At 45.7% G+C, this 7,882-nt stretch overlaps 1 pseudogene across 1 annotated transcript; it reads right to left on the bottom strand.

Moving 5' to 3' along the window:
• Positions 1-2,256: 2,256 nt before the first annotated feature.
• LOC308239924 (D-3-phosphoglycerate dehydrogenase-like) lies at positions 2,257-3,843 on the bottom strand (annotated as a pseudogene). Its single transcript has one exon. The product of its transcript is annotated as a D-3-phosphoglycerate dehydrogenase-like (transcript).
• Between the last annotated feature and the right edge of the window lie 4,039 nt (positions 3,844-7,882).

The raw sequence follows: 7,882 nt of genomic DNA, 5'->3' as shown, positions 1-7,882 counted from the left end.
TGTGTTGTTTCAACTTTCTAAATATCTTTCTGCTATATCCACTCTTTTCCATTTCCACAACTATCTCCACAACCCTAGTCCAAACCATGTCATATCTCATCCAGAATACTGCCTTAAACTCCTGAGCAGTTTTCTAGCTTTCAGGCTTGCCCCTTTATAACTCATTCTCCACATTGCTACTGAAGCACTTTCAAAAATACAAATTAGCTCAAGTTTTTCTCCTGTATTAAAGCCCTTCAGTGGTTTTCCATCATTCTTACCATAAACCCCCCAAATCCTATTCATGACTTACAAGGTCTTGGATGATCCTGACAGCTTCTTAACCCCCCAACTAGATAACTTTTCATTATTTTCCCTAAATCACTATGTTCCAGCCATAGTAGCTTCATTTAAGTTCTTAAAATATATCCAATTATTTTCTTCAGTAGAGCCTTTTCACATGCTGTTACTATTATCTAGAATGTCCATCCTGCAGTTCTTTCCATGAATGGTTACCTTCCTTTTTCTATTGTTGACACTATTACAAATGTCCCCATTCCTCTTCCTTTGCTCACCTCCACCCAGCCCCTGCCCCCCCTCCCCTGGCCTTCACCACCCTGTTGTGTGTGTCCATGGGCTATGCATATATGTTCCTTGGCTAATCTCTTCATCTTCTTTTACTTCTCATACTTGAACTCTCAGCTTCCACGTCACTATTTCAAAGAGATCTTCCATGACTTTCATAAGTAGGTTTCCTCCAATTGCACAAACATACTTTTTTTGTTAATTTCTATTACTGCAACTTGCTTTCTTCATTGCAGTTTTCACTATTTTTAAAATTTGTTTTATTGTTTATTTTCTCACACAGCCTTCCATGGGAATGGTAGTTTCATGAGGGCAGGGACCAAGTCCATTTTATTCAACCATTGTATACCAGTCCCTACCATAGAGGCTAACACATAATAGGTACCCAATAAATATCTGAGAAGGCAATGTGTTAATGTATTTGAGGCAGCCAAGTGGTAATGTCAGGAAGTGTGATATGTACGTTGAGGAGTACAAGGGAGAGATTTGACATAGGAGTCATAGGGATATTTATCATAGTGGACACCCTGGGAATGGATGAGATTTACCTAAGAGTGAGGATAGAATGAGAACACAAGAGGATCTAGGCACAAGACTGAAAAAAACTCTAATATTTAAAGATCCACTTGAAAAGAATGAGCTATCAAAGCAGTGTGAGAATGAAGAAATGCTTTTAGAGTCAAACTAGTGGCCCGGTGCATGAAATTCATGCATGGAGTGGGGGTTCCCTCAGCCCAGCCTGCACCCTCTCCAATCGGACATCCCTCTCACAATCTGGGACCTCTGTCTCCTAACTGCTCACCTGCCTGCCTGCCTAATTGCCCCTAACTGCCTCTGCCTGCCTGCCTGATTGCCCCTAACCCCTCTGCCTGCCTGCCTGATAGCCCCTAACTGCCTCTGCCTGCCTGCCTGATCACCCCTAACTGCCCTCCCCTGCTGACCTGATCTCGCCCCCAACTGCCCTCCTCTGCCGGCCTGGTTGCCCTCAACTGCCCTCCCTTGCAGGCCTGATCTCGCCCCCAACTGCCCTCCTCTGCTGGCCAATTTTGTTCTGATTGGTCAGCTTCTATGCCAGTCAGCATCAAAAGCTCCGCCTCCTAGGCAGCCATTGGCTCCTCAGAGTTGACGCAGATTTGGTTCTGATTGGTCAGTTTCTTTTTTTTTTAAATATATTTTATTGATTTTTTACAGAGAGGAAGGGAGAGAGATAGAGAGCTAGAAACATCGATGAGAGAGAAACATCGATCAGCTGTCTCCTGCACACCTCCCACTGGGGATGTGCCCGCAACCAAGGTACATGCCCTTGACCGGAATCGAACCCGGGACCCTTCAGTCCACAGGCCGACGCTCTATCCACTGAGCCAAACCGGTTTCGGCTGATTGGTCAGTTTCTATGCCAGTCAGCGTCAAAAGCTCCGCCTCCTAGGCAGCCATTGGTTCCTCACACTTCACCCAGATTTGGTTCTGGTTGGTCAGTTTCTATGCCAGTCAGCGTCAAAAGCTCCACCTCCTAGGCAGCCATTGGCTCCTCACAGTTGACCCAGGTTTGGTTCTTTTTTTGGGGGGGGAGGGGGGCTGTTTATTAAGTGGTTATTACAGGGGTCAGACCACATAAGTGGTGTCAGCCCCAGGAATGTGACCTCTCAATGTTGATCACAAAGCCCCCAAGGCTGGTCCTGGTGAGCCCCAAGGTCAGAAATGAAACTGAAAGGCCTCGGTCACATGCTGCTTCCAGGTGTCCAGGCTGGGCAGCAGGGAGGAGATGCCCATGACATGCCAGGTCTCCCCATCAGACACCACCGAGGTCTGGTAGGACAGCAGCTGCACACCTGCATCTGCCAGGAGCCCAATCATGGTAGGCAGCATGGTAGGGTTGGAGGGCTGAGCCCAGAACAGGAGCAGGAGCAGACTCCTGCGGAGAGGCACTTCTGGTCTGAAGGCAGCTCCGTTGAGTGCCTGCAGCACAAATTCCACACCCTAGTAGGGTGCACCTGCCAGGGCCATGCTCAGGAGGCCTTCCCTGCATCCTTGCTCTCCTGGCACAGTGGGGTTATGGGAGGTGGTTACATTGAGGCCAGCCTCCTTCACCAGCAGCTTGACGTTTACCAAGGTCACATCCACATGATTAGAAGCATCTTTGAGGAGGCCGACAATGACTGCGGGGCTCAGGCAGTTCCCAGCATTCTTCAGGGATAAGCCCTGCATTACCACCTGGATGGTCCCTTTGGGGGACCCTGCCAGGCTCGCATCAGAGTCCCCAGAGCTTCTGCCAGACCTATCCAAGGTTTGGTGTGCGGAGAGAAGGCGCTGGTAAGGGCCTGGACATTCACAACTCCCGCGAGGGCTCTCCCCTTCACCATGTCCATGAACTGGACAGCAATCTCCTCCCCGCAGCGGCTCGGGGCCTCCTTGGTGCTGGCGCCCAGGTGGAGGCAGTTGATGATGTTCTCATGGTCCACCAAGGCACGGTCCAGAGGCGGCTCCTCCGTGAACACATCCAGCACTGCACCTGCACACTGCCCCGACTGTAGGGCCTGGAACAGGGCGCCCTTGTCCACGATCCCTCCGTGGGCGCAGTTTACCACGCACACACCCTACTTGCACAGGGCAAAGGTGCTGTCGTTCAGCAGGCCTGTCATGGAGGGCAGGAGAGGGGTGTGCACAGTGATGAAGTCACAGAGGGGCTAGATCTCCTCCAGGGACAGCTGCTGAATGCTGAAGGAGGCCGAGACCTCTGGTGAGATGATGGGGTCGTACCCAACAGTGTTCATCCCAAAGGACTGCATGCGGACGGCCAAATCTCTCCCCATCCTCCCCAGGCCAAGAATTCCCAGCGTCTTTCCATTCAATTTGGTTCCCATGAACTTCTTTCGGTCCCATTTGCCATCCTTCATTGAAGCCGTCACCTGAGGAATCTGCCTGGCCAGACACATGATCATCCCACAGGTGAGCTCCGCAGCACTAAGCCTGTTCCCATTGGGAGTGTTCACGACCAGGATGCCCTTCCTCATGACGGCATCCAGATCCACGTTGTCCATGCCGGTGCTGGCCCCGCCCACCACCTGGAGCTTCTCTGCTGCGTTGATGACATCTGAGGTCATCTTGGTGGCCAAGCGGACGATAAGGCCTTCACAGTCCTGTAGCTCAGCTATCAGCTCCTCTTTGCTCAGGTTCTGCTTCTCCACCATCTGCATGCAGCCCTCCATCTTGCATGATCTTCTGGCAGCAAGGGTCCAGGCTGTCACTGATGAGCACTTTCTGTAGATTTGGGAAGGCCATTGCTGGAGCGGCTGTGGGATCCATGCTCTCCCTGGACAGAAACACCGCTAAGCCTCTAGGTTTGGTTCTGATTGGTCAGTTTCTATGCCAGTCAGCATCTCTGAGCCTATCAACGGGGCCTGATCAGAAAGGCGGGGCTGATCAGCAGCCCAGGTGGAGTCCTGGAGAGAAATAGAGGCAAGGCTGCTGGCCAGACTGGGAGAGAAAGAGAGGCAAGTGCTGGTCAAAAGCTGCCATAGAGGCAACGGATCAGTCCCTGCTTCTCTCTTCAGGCCTCTCTCTGGCCCTGATTCACAGCCCCCTCAGCAGTCAGTGCTAGGGCACCTCCCCTGCAGGGGAAGCAGACTGCTGGTCTCTGGTTGAGCTTCCTTGTAAAGGTGTTACACCCTGGCTCTTTATTATAGAGATGAATCAATTTTTTCATTAATGTTATCTGGATTTTGTGTTGGGAAGTTCTTTTGACTTTACCTTCAAAATATGCCCAGAATCCAACAACTTCTCACCACATCCACTGCTAGCCCCTTAATTCAAGGTACTATGACAATAATCTTTTGGTAGATCTCCCTGCTTTCATCCTTACTGCCTACAGTGTATCCTGGACACAGCAGCCAAAGTGTTCCTCTTATGAAGTAAAACAGATATGTCACCCCTCGGCTCAAGGCCCTCCAGTGGCTCCTGATTTCAATCACAGTAAAAGATAAAAGGGAGCAGAATTTGCCACCCCGAAATAAGTCTCTTATGCAAAAGGATTATTATTTTTTTTAATTCTCACTCAAAGATATTTCTCCATTGATTTTTGGAGAAAGTGGAAGAGAGAGGGAAAGATCAAGCCTGGGCCAGGGAGGAGCCTGCAACCAAGGTACGTGCCCTTGACCAGAATCAAACCTGGGACCCTTTGGTCCGCAGGCTGATGCTCTATCCACTGAGCCAAACTGGCTGGGACATAAGGATTATTTTGAGTTGATGGTTTTTAAAAAACAATAGACATAGGAAAAATGCTGAAACTTCACTATAAATTACCCTTTTGTTGGAGACATTTACATTTAGCAGGGAAATCTCCATTTGTAAGGTTGTCTCCCTCTACGTAGCTGGAAGAGGAAGATTACCAAATCTCTGAAAACTGTCATTACTAGAGCAGGCATTACCAATAGATTTAGGCCTGCATAATGACCATGCCCTGTTAACTGTGATTTTCCTGATAACCTCCCATAACTGTCTCCCCTCTTCCAATCTTCTTTTGTCTTTAGCTGCAGATGGTATTTAAGGTAACAACTTGAATCATTTTGGGGAATTACTCAGTTTTCCTGCATCTCTCCCATGTATACAGGAGAAATACGTGTCATTAAACGTGTTTTACTCGTGTTAATCTGTCTTTTATTACAGGGGATTCTCAGACAAGAAACTAGAAACATAAAGGGAAAATTATTTTTTCTCCTGGACAAAGGCAATCTTTGGTCTACAAAGACCTATGTGATCTGACACTCTGCTACTTAAGAGCCTTATCTCTTACTACTCTTGATTCCCTCACTCAGTTTCAGCCATACTGACCTACTTGATGTTCTTAGAATATAGTAGGTAGCAGATATGCTTCAGTCTTCCTGGCATGCTCTTCCCCCAGGTATCCACTCAACTCACTCCCTCCTCTATCATTGCTTCAATTTCGCCTTCTTAGTGAGGCCAAATTTTTAAAAATATGTTTTTATTGATTTCAGAGAGAGGAAGAGAGAGGGAGAGAGAGATTAGAAATATCAATGATGAGAGAGTCATTGATCAGCTGCTTCCTGCACACCCTCTACTGGGGATCAAGCCTGAAACCTGAGCATGTGCCCTGACTGAACTCAAACCATGACTTCCTGGTTCATGGGTCAACACTCAACCACTGAGCCACACCAGCTGGGTAGTTAGGCCAACTTTGATCAACCCTTTTAATTTTGCATGCTTCCCCTTCTATACTCCTGACCCTCCTACTTATTATGCTCTATTTTTTTTCATATCATTTTCATCTTCAGACATACTTTATAATTTATTTGGTTTATTGTCTATCGCCCCTCACTAAAATGTTAGCTCCAGGTAGGCAGGAATTTTTGTGGTTTTGTTCAGTGATGTATTTATTCCCAGCACCTAAAACTGTTGGCACATAATATGCACTGAATAAATATTTAATAAATGAGTAAATGGATGGATGGCCCTCAAAACAAGAATACAAATGCATCTACCCATTTTTCTTCTAATATCTACCTTTTACATTTAAATCTTTGAGCTAGAATTTATCTTGGATTAAAATGTGTAGTATGAATCCAGTTTTTTTCTCTTTAAATGGCTAATTGTCTTGACACAATTTATTGAAAAATCCATTATTTCCCACCTCCTCTTTGAAATATTTCTTAAAGCATACTTTGGTTCCTTTCAATTGAGTGTTAAGTTTAGTTAAAACACATCATTTCCATTATGGAGAAAGATACAGTAGAATTATATCTTCATTTGTTCAGCCAGTTCCTATATAGATAATACAACCACATGTTCATTAAAAAGTGGTTTTTTTTAAGCACAGGGAGAAAACTTTTTTTATTAATTTTTTAGAGAGAGAGAAAGGGAGAGGGAGAGAGAGATAGAAACATCACCCCCAACTGGGGAGCTTGGTACCCAGGCACTTGCCCTGATGGGTAACCAAACTGGTGACCTCTTGGTGCATGGGACAATGTTCAACCAACTGAGCCACACCAGCCTGGCTCATTAAAAAGTTTTTATTCCTCGTTTGTTGTAGTTAAGTAGGTTATCTTCTATACAGTGGCTACTTAAAGTGTTTTGAAAAGTCTCCTTTAATCGCATAAAATTTTTTTCCTCCTTTTGCTTCCTACCAGATTACAGGCACTTTTACAACATGTTGGCAGGATCTCTTTCTGCACTTTAGAGAACAGGCATAACTGGATGCAGAGTAACCTTATATCTGCCGTTTACGTAAAAATGCAAAGCTGGCAGGAGAGTTTCAATTTACTTATCTAGAGTGATCCCTAGTGGATAACTGAAGATTCTTTCTTTCTTTTTTTTTTTAATTGATTTCAGAGAGAAAGGGATAGGGAGAGAGAGATAGAAACATCAATGAGAGAGAATCATTGATTGGCTGCCTCCTGCATGCCCACAACCTAGGCATGTGCCCTTGGCCAGAATTGAACCCAGGACCCTTCAGTCCATAGGCCGACGCTCTATCCACCGAGCCAAACCTATTAGGGCAAGGTTATTCCTTAATCATTTAACTGGTTGAAACTTTTAAAACTATGGAATATTTTTGTTTTGTCTTTTGTTGTTGTTTGTTTTAGTATAAAAAAGTGAGCCACGAAGGCAGGGGAGGGTGAGTGGGAAGAGATCAACCAATGAATTTTTATGCATATATGCATAACCCGGGACAAGGACAATGGGGTGGTGAAGGCCTGGGAAGGGGAGGAGGATGGGGAGCCAGCTGGAAGAAGTTAATGGGGGGAGTAGAAGAAGACCTATGTGATACTTTCAACAATAAAAAATTTTTTAAAGTGAGCCCTTTGCAGATAAACTGGGATTAAAGCTAAGACCACCAGTATTCAATATTTAATTTACCAGGTACACATCTCATACTAAGTATCATGGAGGATAAAAAGAACTTGCAAATCATTCAGCAACATTTATTTAGCACTGATTACATTCTAAGGATACCTAGTGGAAAAGTAATATTGCTTGACTCAATCTTTCAGTAAATCATTGAAATGGTATCTGGAGAGAAACAATGTATCAAGGGAAAAGTTATAGTAAAGAGAAAATTTAACTCGATTTAATGATAATCCAAAGAAAGAAAGAAGTAAAGGGAAAAATCTAGACCATCTATTAGGAGGAGGAATGGGATTCAGAGATTAGTTTTGGGCAGGGTGAGACCTGCTTATTGGACCGCAGGTTGGCCAGGGTCTCTCACTCAGCAAGCCCACATGTCTTCTCTCTTGGATTACATCAGCTATACCTTGCTTCCTGACCCTCCTTCCCCCAATACAGTCTCCATACTGCAGCCACCATG

This window comes from Plecotus auritus (assembly GCF_963455305.1).
Source record: "Plecotus auritus genome assembly, chromosome: X".
Lineage (NCBI taxonomy): Eukaryota > Metazoa > Chordata > Mammalia > Chiroptera > Vespertilionidae > Plecotus > Plecotus auritus.
This window is presented reverse-complemented; position numbering and strand designations above follow the sequence as displayed.